We start from the raw sequence: 16,395 nt of genomic DNA, 5'->3' as shown, positions 1-16,395 counted from the left end.
GGGGAGGCGTTTTAGGTGGAACGCTGGCACAGATCTTGAGCAAGGGTGGTGAAGGTCGGACGGTGCTCGGCAGTTGGCTGCCAGCTAGGGCGGTGGCGATGGCGGCGCCGGTGGCTGTGGGCTAAGGAAGGAGCAGAGTGATTGGGGGTCAAGTGGCATCGAACGAGGGCTGGGTTCAGGGTCGAAGTGTTGGTTGGCTATGGCAGGCGGTGGTGAGAGGGAGGTGGCCTGCGGGCTTCGTTAGAGTCGGGTCAGCGGTGGCGATCTGCAATAGATTTTAGTTCTACTTCGCAGAAAGATTAATAATTCTGATTGTTGACGCGCGTTGTGTGAAGACACATTAGATGAAGAAGAGACGCCGTACGCCTTCGAAACGAATTACTTTGGATGAGTACTCACTACCCTAAAACCCTTCATTATGGTTACTCTCCATTATTTATTATGGTTATGAGTGTTTTAAAGGTTTGATTGGAAAAATTATAAAAACTAGCTAAATATTAATTTACTATTTATATAATTTACTGTGGTACTTTTTGTTAAATGTTTAAAAACTAAGGTAAATATCATGAGGCATAAATTTATCTATCAATTATAAAACGTTACTTACTTTATCTGTCGCTTAATTTAACTTACAGTGTTTATGATTTTCACCTTGAAGATACACGTCAAAGATACTTTAGGTATTCCCCCATCCATATAGTTGGATAAATTAATTACGGGAAAAATAATTAATAATAAGGCATAACTCTTTATACTTAATTTACTAAATCAAATTTCAATTTTAATGTGGATATATTTATTTACGCTATACAAGATTAGTAAAATGTATCTGGAACAGTGATTCTGGTATCGTTATTACCTGGCATCAGAATAACTATTACTTATAATTTAATGAGAAAATAAAAAGTACACTTACAAAATTTATTTATTTTATTCGAATGGTAATAGCAATTATGCCATTTATGTAAAAAGTGCTGGTAATTATTACCAGGGGAGGGAAATGTGGAATTGGAAATCGTTATACTACTTCTATACTTCTATTTACTACTTCTAAAAGAAAACAAGTGTTAAAACTATTTGCCAAAAACATGTGAAAACATTATAATGTCCCCTTCTCTCAACTTAGTCGTATTTATTAAGTAATAGATTTTATAAATCACATTATTAGTAATATACTTATCTTGTATTAATATACGCCATTATTCATGTATCATTATTTAACTTATTATTAATAGTTTACCATAGTTATAGTCGATTATCAGTTGTCATATCGTTTCCTCTCCTAAATGATCGAACTACACACACAAGATTCAATTTCAAAAAATTTTACCCGCACCGGCCCCATATGCTCCCTTTCGCTTTCTATCCTATATAAATCTCAAACTTAATACAAATTTTTATCAGATTATCATTTAAATAAATATATAATTAGATTTTTAAATCATAGAAAATTGTAGAAAATCGAGAAAAATACAAATACTCTTTTAAAAATAATAATTAAATATTTTAAAATATCAAAAAATTATTTTAACTAGTATCAAAATTCTTGATCCTTACACTTGAATGTAATTTATTTTTATAGGTTGATTATTTGGTTGGTTCTCTAGATTGAAAATGTTGAGATCAGCAATTAAATTCCCAAACGATAGCTTCATTTGACCAGTTCTATAGTTGATGAGAGCATTAGAAGTGGCTAAGAATAGTTTTCCTAGGATGACAGATGTCTGTTCATTGGGATTAGAAACAAGTTGTGTTTTCAAGACTACGAAATCCACTAGGAAAATAAAATCCCCAACATTAATCAAAAAACATTCTCTATCTCACACATGGGGACTTTGATAGATCTATCAGGTAACTGCAAAGTGTATCTAATTGGTTTGAGTTCTCCTACACCTAGTTGTTGGTAGACTGATTAAGCAAGCAAATTAACATTGGCCCCTAAGTCTAAAAGTACCTTATCAATGATGTTATTTTTAATGAGATGGTAGGACAATCTGGATCTTTATGTTTCAAAGGTATGAGCTTTTAGAGTATATCACTGTAGGCTGTCTAAAAATCACAATAGATAGTTGATCCCATCAAGTTTCAATGATGGGAGTTGCAATCCGACGACTTCCATATTTCAATGATGAAAGTTACAATCAGATGACTTTCATGTCAACAAATGAAAACTGCAAACGGAGGACTTTTCATATGGATCGAGAAGAGTTACAATTCAACGACACTTCCGATAACTGATGAAAACTCTATTCAGTGGTTTTCACAATCAACAGTGAGACTTACAATCTGACGATTTTCACACCCCACAATAGCTAAAAAGCAAATATTACTGAACAATGTTCACTGCAAACGCGGAATTCATCTTTGCGTTTCAATTTTTGAAACGCAGGCGACCCCCGCGTTTCAAAGCTGCAATAAGCAAAACGCAAACGGCCCTCGCGTTTTTGATGTTTAGTCAACACCCAACTCCGCGCTTAATCCTAGGACACAAAGTTAGGGTCCTGAATGCCAAATTGGGCATTTGACTCATTCAAACATAAGTCGAACGGTTTTAGAATCATTTTCCCCACGATCTGAGGAAATCACGCCCACTTAGGAGCGGATTAAGGGGGCAGTTACAACCCCTTATCCTGCTATAAAACCTACACAAACTCAACAGAGAAGGGGTTTTGATTTTTTTTCCCGGCAAGAGAGGTTCAGATTTTGGAGATTAATTCCTTGGGGGGAAGATCGGATCTTCTATCACCTAAGGGAGGAGATCTCTTGGATTTTCAGCAACAAGAAGATCTAATTTTGTAGCATCTTTCAACAACAAACAAATCTACTTGGCTTCTTAACCGATTATTCGGTTTTAACAACTCTGTCAACAGAGTTTTAACTCATTCTGAGTTCTTAAATTCATTAAGAGTTATCCATCAAACTTATCACATCAGTTAAATTTTCCCACGAGACAAGACGGTCGGATCGTCAACGGAGAGCAAATTCGATGCAAGCATTCGAAGGAGGCACTCCATCCCTACCGTAAAGAACCCAGAATTAAACAAAGGGGAGAATTCAGATCAATTCTCCTCTCTTTTGTAATCGGGAATTCAAATTATAATTGAGATCGAGAGAATACAAATCAAATTTCTTTCATTCTTTTTACTTCAAATTTTCCACCAAACAAAAGATGGCGACTCCGCTGGGGACTAGCTTCTTTGACGATGAAGTGGTGGCGCAATCTGATGTTCATCTCACGGGAACCACTGTCAAAACTCTCATCGTAGAGTTTGACCAAGCTAAGTACGAGGAAGCTCTTTCCTCTGGATCGCTTAGCCCTAAGGCTAGGCGCAACATCCGCAAGATCTCCAAAGAGATCAAAACTGTTGCTGAAGCGCCAAAGAAAGTCCTCTTCTTCGGTCAAGATTCATTGAACAACCCCTCTACCAAAAGAGTGGGCTTAGCCTCTACCGAACTCGTCCAGCGAGTTGAACGTTCCACGTTCGCGTCAAACACGATGTGTTACAGGTCATAAACGGCCTATGGAGGAGACGGACTCCATAAACGCCGATGATGTTGCTGCCAAGGTTTTAAAACAAGCCAAAAAGAACGCCGCTCGAAGACGGAGAAGATCCATACGACGGGCGCATCTTCGAGAAAGCCGATCTCTTGTGTAGGCTGTCTAAAAATCACAATAAATAGCTGATCCCCATCAAGCTTCAACAACGAAAGTTACAATCAGATAACTTTCATGCCAACAAACGAAAGCTGCAAATGGAGGACTTTTCACATAGATTGAGAAGAGTTACAATTCAACGATACTTCCTACAACTGATGAAAACTCTATTCAGTGGTCTTCACAATCAACAGTAAGAGTTATAATCAGACGACTCTCACACCCCATAACAGCTAACGCGAGGATTAAAGATTAATGGTTATTGCAACGCTCTACAGAAGAGGTTACAAGTCAACTAGCCCCTTCTAAAACACGAAATTCATCTTCGCGTTACAATTCTTGAAATGCAGGCGATCCCCGTGTTTCCAAGTTGCAACAAGCAAAACGGGAGTGGCCCTTGCATTTTTGATGTTCAGGCAATACCCAGCTCCGCATCTCAATTCTAAGATGCGAAGCTAGGGTCTTAAACGCCAGATTGGGCGTTTGACTCATTCAAACACGAGTCGAACGGTTTCAGAATCGTTTTCCCCACGATTTGAGGGATTTTCGCCCACTTAGGAGCGGATTTAGGGGTTGGTTACACCCCTTATGCTCCTATAAATAGCCGCCTTACTCAATCGAGTAAAGGGTGGAAGATTTTGGAGATCTAAACCGCCTGTAGTTCAGATTGAGGAGAGAGTTCGGCTAGATTTCGAAGATCAAATCATCTACGAAATCAGTAGAGTTCTCGACAGTTAAGAGATCAGATTCTTCAGTAACAAACAAATCTATTTGGCTTATTAACCGATTATTCGGTTCTAACAACTCTTTTTACAGAGTTCTAACTCGTTTCGTGTTCTTAAACTCACTAAGAGTTACTCATCAAACTTCCCACGAAAGTTCACTGTTCCTATGAGATAAAAACAATCGGATCGTCAACGGAGAGCAAATTCAACACAAACATTCAAAGGAGGCACTCCATCGCTACCGAGAAGAATCCAGTTTTAAACAAAGGGGAGAATCAAATTCATTCTCCTCTCTTTTGTAATCGAATTGTAATTGAGATCGAAGGAATACAAGACAATTTTCTTTCATTCTTTTTATTACAAATTTTCTACCTCTAGAAGATGGTGACACCGCAGGGGACTAGCTTTTTTGATGAGGAAGTGGTGGCGCAATCCGACGTCCACCTCACAGGAACAACTATTGAAACTCTCGTTGTAGAGTTTGATCAAGCCAAATACGAGGAAGCCCTTTCCTCGGGATCGCTTAGCCCCAAGGCTAAACGACATATTCGCAAGATCTCCAAGGAGATCAAAAATATTGCTGAAGCGCCGAAGAAAGCCCTCTCCTTTGGCCGAGATTCATCAAACAGCCTTTTGGCCAAGGAGGCGGGTTTAGCCGCTGCCGAACTCGTCCAACGAGTTGAATGCTCCATGTTTGCATCGACTCGACGTATTACAGGCCACAAACAGCCTATAGAAGAGGCGGACCCTATCAACGCCGATAACATTGCTGCCAAGGCTTTGAAATAAGCCAAAAAGAACACCGCTCAAAGACAGAGAAGATCCATACGACAAGCACATCTTCGAGAGAGCCGAACCCTTGCCCAACGCGAGGATTGCGTTCTTGAGACTCTACCCGAGCACAGCGTTTCCACCACGGAATACACGCTTCGCGGCAATGAGCCCAACTACGAGCCTTGTCTGATACAGCTGAAACGTGACCCTCAGTGGCGCGTTATTCCATCAAAACGTAGCCCTCAGGAAGGCGCTGCTAAAAATAAACGTACACCTCACATGTGCGTTCAAACGAAACAAGACTCTCAAAGATCTGTTTCACTAACCAAACGTGACCCTCAGGGGTGCGTTCAACCAAAACATGACCCTCAGGGGTCTGTTTCATCATTTAAATGTAGGCCTCAGCCTAGTGTTTACAAATCCAAACGCGACCATCGCGTTTCTTCTCAGGAACGCGACTCGCACGTTTCTTCTCAAGAACGCAACAATGTCCGCCAAGTTCAGAGAGACCAACATGGATTTAAGATTCATGTGCATCAAGAACCAATCTTACCCACTCGAGGGCAGGGGGTACCATCTCCGTCTTCACACTCAGAAAAAAATTCCCCCTAAGTTTCTGATTTGCGGGAATTGTTGTCGAGAGAAAGATCAGCACAGCAGGCAGCTCATTCGTGTCAATGTGAGCGGCTTATCTCTGCAGTCCTTTCAGAGTGCCACTGTTGCTTAGCTACGCCTAGGCAATCGGTATTCGACAGGTTGACAAATGTTGCTAAACCTACCAAGCGGCAATGGCATCACAAAAAGAAGAGTCCTGAAACTGAATACCCTAAGGTCACTATAAATGTGATCGGTAGAGGGAAGGCTTCGACTCCTAGTTCTGATGAGTCGCAAAGAAGTCATTTCCTAACCGTTCGGGAAATTTATGATGAGTTCGAAGGAGTATACCGACATACTCAAACTCGAACGGGAACCTCCGCTCAGTTGATTATCGAAAGTTAGCCAAAGGGGTCACTTCAGATAATGAAATTCGGCAATTGCCGAATCTCAATCTTCAAGCTCCGTTTTGGCACGAGAGGTTTCCGTTTATATGACTGGAAACCCCGAAGACTTAGCCAAAAGAGTTGACGAACACCACGTCATGCTCCAGGCGCAACAGGAGACACTTTTCCAGATGAAGGATATGTTGGCCCAGCTCCTTACCGAAAAAGGCCAAAGACCAGAGTCTTCCAGAAAGATAATCTCTAAGGGAAAGCAAAAAAGCACCTGAGCATTCGAAACATGAAACTCACAACCTAGAATCTTCTTCCGAAAATGAGAGGGAGATGGAAAGAGAACCGAATCCTCAGTCAGCTAAAGTGGATGAGCTAGAAGCCCGCCTTAACGCAATCGCCAATAGAAGCGAGCTTCGTGAGGAAGAAGTAATACGACCTTATCCTACCGAATGGGACACAGCTCCCTATCTGCCAAAATTCAAGGCCCCAACTCTGCAACCTTTCGACGGCACAGGATCGCCGAATATGCACATCTACTATTTCAAGTCACAGACTGGAGATGTAGTGGCGAATGATGCTATCTTGACCGGGTTATTCATCGGCACTCTTAAAGGAGTGACCTTTGAGTGGTTTATGAAACTACCTGCTGGATCTATTCAAAAATGGGTAGATCTAGAAAGGCTCTTTTTGACCAGATTCTTCGAAGATGATACAGAAGTTTCAGTCCCGACTCTTCTCGCCACCAAGCAGAGGAAAGGAGAGTCCATCAAGACTTATGTAGAAAGATTCTGTAGCATGGCATTACGCTACCTGTCAGGTATGACTCAATCAACTTTAGTTAAGACTTGCAGGCATAACTTGCAGACCAAGCTCCTCTCTCAGATGGGAGTGGCAGAATGTCGCTCCTAGAGATAATTGGTGTCGCAAGGAGAACAAGCCAAAGAAATCGTTGCTCGGGTCAAGGCTGAAGAAATTCCCCAACCAAAGCCGAAGTAACAATGCAACCAGCACAATGCTCAACGCTCCAAGGAAAAAGAGACTCTAGCCGCCGACACTAACACTTGTGCATCACCGGCTAAGCAGGGCAAAGCTCCAAGCCAACCGAGAGCATCCAAGCAATACTCGTTCAAAGAAGAGCATGTGGACACCCTATTCCAACTACTTTGGAAGAACAATAAATTGCAGCTCCTTGAGATCAGAAAACCAGATGAAGCAGGAAAGGTGGATGACCCTAATTACTGTCGTTACCATAGGTTCTTGGGACATCCTACCAGAAAATGTTATGTTTTCAAAGACATTTTACAAAATCTGGTGAATGCTAACGTGCTTACCCTGAAGCCGGAACAAAAGACCGTATCCACTAATTTGATAGCGGTCAAGTTCGGTGACTTCCCCCCTGTGGCAGCTACAGATGGCGTCATCCCCATCCATAAAGGAGAGATGCATCTGAAGAACACTGACTTACACAGTCAGAAGGGCAGGGGGTTGGTACCCCTTTCTACCCCAAAAGGGGAGATTATGTGGGTCCATCCCGACCTAGTTGAAGATCAACAATGGATGAAAACCACGTCCAAAAAGAAGAGAGACAAGGCTAAGTCATCCAACATGATTAGCCCCTCCGTAAACGAGAACGATGACCACCTCAAACCTCTCACCGACTCAGCGGAAGAGAGGATTGCCCTGGCGGCATACCCAGGAGGTAACCGTGGCACTCGATCAGGAAAAGCTTACTTGAGAGACTACGACCAGAATGCTCAAGAAGCTGAAGAACAGCCCCAAGACGCTGGGGGTTCTGTATTGAAAAAGTCGGTCGACAAAGGGAAACAAAAGGAGATATGGTTCAACAAAAATCTTCTCTAGGAATCTGGGGAGTCGAGCGCTCCCTTCCAATTCAATATCATGGCGCAGCTGGCCAATATACCTGCTAGGATTATCCTATATGAGCTCTTGAGGTTATCCAAAACCACCAAAGAAGCTCTAATTGAAGCTTTGAAGAACACGGAGAGCTTTATTACTCAAGTCACTCCGATTCCCGAAGTTTCTGAAGACCAATCTTGCCTGCAATGTCTGCAAGCAGCAAGGAGTTTACCCTACATATCATTCACTCAGGAGGACATGCAGGTCAAGCATAAGCACGATAGACATCTGTATTATATAGGGTACATTGGGTCATCAGAAATCAGTCGTGTCCAAGTTGACCCGGGCTCAGCGCTCAGCATCATGCCCTACAGGGTTATGCAGGTCTTAGGGATTCCCATGCATCGGTTGAACACCACTCAAACCACCATCTTCGGTTTCAACGCCAACAGCACTCGGCCCTTGGGGAAGATCAAACTCAGATGCCAGATCGGAGATCTCAAGTCCGAAGTGACTTGTTATATCATAGACACGGACACGTCCTATAATCTATTGTTGGGACGACCATGGATTCATGCGAACCACATTGTCCCGTCTACCCTACATCAGGTCATGAAATATGTCAACGAAGAAGGGGAAGTTCGAACTTTAATTGCGGAGAAATACCCCTTCAGAGGAGTAGAAAACTTCCATATAGATTTTGTCTTCTACTCAGAATCTCAGGAGAAAGAAGACGTTGATAGTGGTAATGAAGCCGACATCGAACCTGATCATGAAGAAGATTGTCCATGGGAGTTAAACTTCGATGTAATGGGTCAGAGTGAAAGCAATAATAATGTACCGAGTGAGGGCGAGTGGTGCATTAATGAAGATTTTATTTTGGCGTACTTGTCTGATGTGTCCTCTAAAAATGAACAAGTAGAGAATGATTTTAATGCAGGTACCAACCCATGGCACACATTGTGTGCAGGGGCATCCCTCACATTGCCGATTCAATCATCCTTCGCTTCAGATGAAGAAGTAGAAAATGCGCAAGAGGCTTTCTTCAAAGTCCCATCTAAAAGGAAAGGGTAGAAGCCGATCTATTTTGGTAAAGTCAAACCCGAACAACTCAAACGAGGAAGTTCGGAGGAAGATTATGGAGTCCCTCAATTCCATTACCACGAACCCAATTCTATACGTTTAATGAAATGAATGGGATACATGTTTAATGAAAAGCAGGGTTTAAACTTCAGGAAAGGAAGGCGAACACCGATTCGAATGTCTCTAACCCCCGAAGGAAAACCTCCGGATTATTATCAAAAAACTGGAAGGGGTGTGGGCTACGTCACAACTCCCTCTATCTCAGAAAATGAAACCAGTAATTATCTACGTCAGAACCATTCATCCGAGACATCCTCATGGGAATCTGACATCAGTGTCGGACCCTTCTTTAAAAATTTGACCATGAATATGGTGTCAACCAGTCATCCAGATAAAGACGCAGAGAGTAACAAAGAATTGATCGAACCAATCAATGACCCGTGGATCAAACGCCTTAACATCTTGTGGGATATGCGTTTCGAACAACGCGAACCGCCTACTGAAGATAACGTGATCCAAGTCAATATGGGAGATGAATCTAACCCTAAACCGATCTTCTTAAGCAAAAGCTTATCATCATCCGAGAAAGAAGACCTTATATCCCTCATCCGAGAGTATATAGATATCTTTGCTTGGAATTACGAGGATATGCCTGGCCTAGATCCAGAAGTAGCCATGCATCGTCTCAACATAGATTCGGACGCAAAGCCCGTTAAACAACAACAGCGCAGGTTTCGTCCAGAGATCATGGAAGCAATTGAGTCCGAAGTTAAAAAGCTTACAGACTCGGGTTTTTTCAGAGAGGAACAACACCCAGACTGGGTAGCCAACATTGTTCCAGTTCCCAAGAAGAACGGTAAGGTCCGGATATGCATCGACTTTCGTGACCTTAACGCAGCTTGTCTAAAAGACGAGTTTCCTCTTCCTATCACTGATGTCATGATTGACAATACATGCAGATATGAAAGGATGTCTTTCATGGATGGATTCTCCGGATACAATCAAATCAAGATGTATCCTGAAGACGAAAAGCATACTGCATTCAGAACCCCACTGGGGGTGTATTGCTACACAGTGATGCCCTTCGGCCTGAAAAACGCAGGTGCAACTTATTAATGTGTAATGAACGCCATCTTCCATGAACATCTACATAAGAAGATCGAGTGCTACGTTGACGACATAGCAGTAAAAAGCCAGCATAAAGATGATCATCTTACAGACTTGAAGACAATATTCGATATCATGCGAGCGCATCAGCTAAAGATGAACCCGACAAAATTGTTCCTTGGGGTATCAAGCAGAAAATTCTTGGGATTTATCGTCACATCCAAGGGAATTTCTCTTGATCCAGAGAAAGTGCGTGCTATCCAAGACATGCCACCCCCGAAGAATCTCAAAGAACTCAGGGGTTTGCAAGGGAGACTGGCCTACATTCGGAGATTCATATCAAATCTTTTAGGGCGCTGCCAACCTTTCTCTAAGCTCATGAAGAAAGGGGTATCCTTTGTTTGGGATGGGGATTGCCAAAGAGCATTCGAGGAGATTAAGAAATATCTCACCTAATCGCCGGTTCTCATAGCCCCAATATCGAAAAACCATTCCTGTTATACGTGAGAGCTATGGACCATTCTCTTGGAGCTTTATTAGCTCAGAACAATGATCAAGGTCAAGAGCAAGCCATCTATTACCTAAGCAGGACCATGATGGGAGCCGAACACCGGTATAATCCAGTCGAAAAAGAATGTCTCTCTTTAGTGTTCGCAGTCCAGAAGATACGACATTACCTGGTAGGACAAACAATTCATGTCATCTCTAAGGTGAATCCCTTGAGAGTTCTAATGACGAAACCATCATCTCTAAATTGTCGGCTCGCCAAGTGGGCCATCCTCTTGTCGCAATACGACATGCAATTTATGCCCCAAAAAGCGATCAAGGGTCAAGCGTTGGCAGACTTCTTAGCCGATCACCCGGTGCTAGGGACATCTAAGTTGTATGAAGAATTGCCCAATGAAGTCGCTGAAGCTTGCGTTACTCAAGAAGCTACGCAAGTGTGGAAATTATTCTTCGACGGTGCATCTAGAGCAAACCCTCATGGAGCAATTACCGCGGGAGTAGGGGTGGTGTTCGTCTCTCCGAACGGTCACGTGATCCCAAGAGGATTTTCCCTGATCGAACCCTACACCAACAATGTAGCCCAGTATAATGCTCTGCTATTAGGAATGTAATTTGCTGAAGAACTTAATATTCGACATCTTAAGGCTTACGATGACTCTCAGCTAATCGTAAATCAAGTTCGAGGGGAATACGAAGTGCGTCAGGAGAATTTGATCACGTACTACTTCGCAGTGCTAAAGCAAGCTAAGAAGTTCGAATGTTTCTTTATTGAGTATATTCTGCGAGCTCAGAATGCTTATGCGGACGCTTTAGCCTAACTGGCGACCTCATTAGCATTGCCCCCGGGAGTCGAAACTATGATTCCTGTCACAGGACGCGAGTTATATTGTTCCAAGCTTCCTATAGAGGAAAACCAAGACAGAACAATGACAGGAGAAGTCTGTACAACCTTGATGGAGCTTGAATCTAGGGATTGGCTATTCCTATACATCGACTATACCATATACGGAATTTTGCTCGATGACCCTACGAAAGCGGCCGCTATCAAACGAAAAGCCCTCCGATTCTATTGCGATGCAGTTTCTCAAATCCTGTATCATAAATCACATGATAGAGTTTTGCTTCGATGCCTCTCTCGGAAGGAAGCAAAAGATGCCCTCAAGGAAGGTCGCAACGGAATGTGCGGAGCTCATCAGCCTGGAGCTAAGTTAGGAGATCACCTCCGACGAATCGGTTATTATTGGCCAAGGATGTTCTCAGACGCAGTTGACTACGCTAAACATTGTCACGCATGCCAAATTCATGGTGATTTTATCCATCAAACGCCAGGAAACTTACATCCCACATCTATGTCTTGGCCATTCAAAATGTGGGGCATGGATATCGTAGGACCAATCTCTCCTCCGACTTCCAAAGGGCACCGATTCATTCTAACCGTAACCAATTATTTCTCCAAATGGGCGGAGGCAATCCCGCTAAAAGAAGTCAACACAAAGAATGTAATTAAGTTCATCAAGCATCACGTCATCTACCGCTTTGGAGTCCCGAGACGAATAGTTCACGACAATGGGACACAATTTGTTAGCTTTGGATTTTAGAGATTTTGTGATAAGTTTAGAATCCAAAGTGTCGCATCTACGGCATATTATCCGCCCGCGAATGGTCTTGCAGAAGCTTTTAACAAAACCATTATGAAGCTTCTCAAAAAGTTTGTTTCCAAGAGCCGACGTGATTAGGACGAAAGACTCGGCGAATGTTTGTGGGCCTACCGCACAACAGTGAGGACCCCTACAAGAGCTACGCCGTTCTCTTTAGTATACGGCTGCGAAGCTGTACTGCCATTAGAAATTCAAATCCCTTCCCTAAGAGTCGCTATCACAACCGGACTGACTGAGGAAGAGAAACATCAACGACGTCTTCAGGAACTTGAAGCTTTAGATGACAAACGACTTCGAGCTCAGCGGCAGATCGAGTTATATCAAGCCCGAATTGCTAAAGCCTATAATAAAAAGGTTAAAGGACGGATTTTCAAGAAAGGCGATTTAGTTTTGGCCAACAGACGACCCATGGTAATGACCCACAAAACCAAAGGGAAGTTTAATCCTAAATAGGAGGGGCCATTCGTAATTGAATCAGTCTATTCGAATGGAGCTTATCGCCTCATTGATCAAAAAGGAGATAGGCTTATGATGCCGATTAACGGGAAGTTCCTTAAGAGATACTTCCCATAAGTCATGTAGCCCCCTTCCTTCTCTTAAACTCTAGTCAAGTTAGACTCTGGGTTGTTAATTCAGAGTGTATTTCAAGAATAAATGTTTAATTTTCCTGTTTTGTATGTCGTCACGTTAACACTACGCCTCTGATGATTGAAATCTTCTAGAATTATTCTAAGCGGTAATAAAGAGAATTTCGACTTTATGCTAAGTTAACATTACACTTACAGCATTTGCATTATTTTTCATTATCCTAAATTAGAATTCAACAAAAGAGACGATGAAAGGCAAAATGACATCATTTTCATTCAATATTGTTGATTTGAATACAAAGTGACGACAATCGAAATGAAAACGATACAAAATTATTTCCCAGCCAAAAACAGTACAAAATATAAACATCAGGCTTCATCAACTTAAGAGATTTCAGCCTGGACTTGAAGGCAGAAAGTTTCTTTTGGTGGGCTGCTTGGACTTGTTCTTCAATCTCCCTTCGGAGTTCTGCTTCAATAAGAGCAGCAGCAACAATGTCTCTCCAAATCCTCTCAGCCGCATGAAGCGTGCAACAAAAATCCGTATAAATGAGACCACTTTGAAGCTCAAGCCCTTTTCTAACATCCTCATATTGAGCCAACTGGGCTTTCTTCTGGTCCAACTCAGCTTCCAATTGAGCAATAGCTTCTTCAGTGGCACGAATATCAAAAACGACACCCTTGATATCAGCATATGCTCGAGAGTGCTACTTCCTTAAGATCGTTATGCGGGCCTTTTTATCGGATAAGTCCTTGCGAAGGGTCTCTTAATGATGTACCTTCGAGATAGTAGCCAAGGAGAAAGCCGGCTCCACTTCAGATTCCAGATCGGTACGTTGCAGCTCTTTGAAGGCGACCAACTCTGCTTCCAAGAGGATGACACTCCCCTTACAATGTTCAGTCCAGGACACATCACCCTTATCCCTGATCTTATCTAAACACTTGGTCACACTCCCCTTACAATGTTCAGTCCAGGACACATCACCCTTATCCCTGATCTTATCTAAACACTTGGTCAGGATAGGTTTACAATCCTCAAAGGAACCTTATCCCTGATCTTATCTAAACACTTGGTCAGGATAGGTTTACAATCCTCAAAGGAAGCACCCCCAAGACTGACGAGATCAATAGTCATCTGTATCCAGTACTCTAATTCCTCAATCAGTTTCTTCAGAGCTCTCGAGCGTGGAGAAGGAACAGTTGGATTGATCGGATCTACATACTCATCCCTAGTAGGTGAAGGAGCAACCTCGGAAGGATGGCCTTCACATATACCTTGGTCCTGGACGAGAGGAGGAGAAGCAGATTCCAAACCCTCAATAGGCAATATCTCTTCGGTGCCCGCCTCTTCAGGAGTAGAAGGGATCGATTGAAGCATGTCATCTTCCTTATCTGCCAAGCACGCAGCAGGTGCAGATTTCATCGCATCCTCCATCAATTTGACCCTCTTAGAGTTTTTAGCGGCGACAGGCTTTCTCTTGCGAATTATTCTATCATACTCTCCTTCCTCGGTAGCAGAAAGAGCCCGTTTCCCCGACGATCTTAAAGCACGGGGTTCAGGAGTAGGTGCTTCTACAAGAATTTCCTCAGCCACCTTGTCTTCAGGAGAGTCAGCAATTGACGACCCCTCTCCGGCCCCTGCAGGAACCTCTTCTTCAGAAGGTTCAATGGTGGGCAACTCCTTTGGGGCTTCGACTGCTCTGATTGCTTCTCGTTCACAGGATAGATACTCCTCTATCCCCGGTAAACGAGTCTTGGTGGAACCGCTTCTCGAACGATACAACTCCCAAATCTCATTTATGCATGAAGTGTAGATATCGTATTCCGGGATTAGAGAAGCTTCATCAAACCAATTACGGAAATCTGTAATGGTGGAACAGCCAGGCGGTGAGTTGGGTAAGGTGAAATGCGTATGAGTCCCTCCGGCAAAGAAGAAATACCACGCGCGGGATCCTTCGTACAAATTCCCGACTTGAGCCAACGTCGGGTTAAGATTGCCAACATAAAGCTGGTCATATCCAAATTGTCTGGCGAATCTAGAAGGCACGTAAGGCTCAATGATACACTTCTCTCTCAAGCGGTAGATCAGATAGCCTAATCTGATCATGAGAATCCATCTGAAGGTGCCTTCTTCCAAAGAGGACGAACCTTCAAAAAGCACATCTGTGAAGCTGGCATTCTCTTCATCAGTGCCGTCAAAGTTAGGAACGCAGCAAAAAATTCTGTAATTGTCTCCCCAAGACAAAAGTTGTCGAGCCCTGACTATATAGGTGTTAGTCCACGTGGCCGACTCCAATCTCTGTACAAAGGGAACATAAGCGTCATCATCTTCAGATAACCCCGTCATCAACGAAGGGTAATGCAGCACGAACCAGGCCACCAAATACGTATACGACACTGGTACTCGTGGTTGGGGAGTTTTCCCAGCTCTCCTCCCAGTAGACTTAATTCCCTGGGTGCCAAAACGCTCAGAGGTCAACATCCTTAAGCCGCTCTGTACGCAGCCCACCATAGCAGTAAGGAGGCTCACAGGTCTCCTATGTAATAAAATAGCTGGGTATACAACCTCAGCTAATATTGCCTCCACTGGCTTTGACGGTACACACCGCTTCAACCTAATTATGAAGAAGCCAGCGAGGAGAGCCGTGTCAAAAATAGGAGTTATGGCCTGGTAGTGGAAACTTTCAAACTTGACACCAGCCTCAAAGTCATCTTCCATGCACTCCGTCTCGTAAGCAGCATTAGAAGCCTTGATTCGAGACTTAGCGTTTTTAGAAGAAATGGCAGCAAAACGGGATACGGCTTCATCTTTCTGGTTTAAATTCTAAAAGAGGTAGTCCACCCATGCAGTATGCATAATGCCCCCTCCACGCATCCCAATGACTTGAGCACATATCTGGAAGTGGCACATTAACTCCCAGAAAGTAGCATAAACCTCTGGGTGCGCCGCCCTCAAAATAGAGAGCTCCTCGGTAGTAGGGATGAATTCTTCGTAAGGCGCCCGACCAAACGGCAGTCCCGATACTTCTTGCATCTCATGGAGAGTGAAGCCCAACTCCCCTATAGGTGTGAAGAATGTACAACTGTCCGGGTTGTACCTCTCCAACATAGCAAAGAAATTGTGATAACTTTGCACAATCCCACGTCGAGTGGCTAACACTGGGATTGTGAGACCTGATTGAGCGAGTGGTTCCTTAAGCTCCCCAAGGACGAAGTCCACCATCCGGGTCCACCAACCTCCCTCTCCAGAACAAATCCATCCTGGAGATCTGAACATCTGTGTGGAGAATTCACCCTGAGCCGTAATGAATTGTCGAATGAAGACATTCGCTGGACGCGACACCTCTGAAACAAGATTCTTCTTCTCAAATAAGTCGGGCCTCAACCCCTTGAGTTGTCCTCTGATTTGTGTACGAGCTCGTCGACCAAATCCAGGCGACACATTTTCTT

The sequence above is a fragment of the Asparagus officinalis genome, chromosome 9 (assembly GCF_001876935.1).
Source record: "Asparagus officinalis chromosome 9, Aspof.V1, whole genome shotgun sequence".
NCBI classification, from domain to species: Eukaryota; Viridiplantae; Streptophyta; class Magnoliopsida; order Asparagales; family Asparagaceae; genus Asparagus; species Asparagus officinalis.
Note: the sequence above shows the minus strand (reverse complement) of the source record.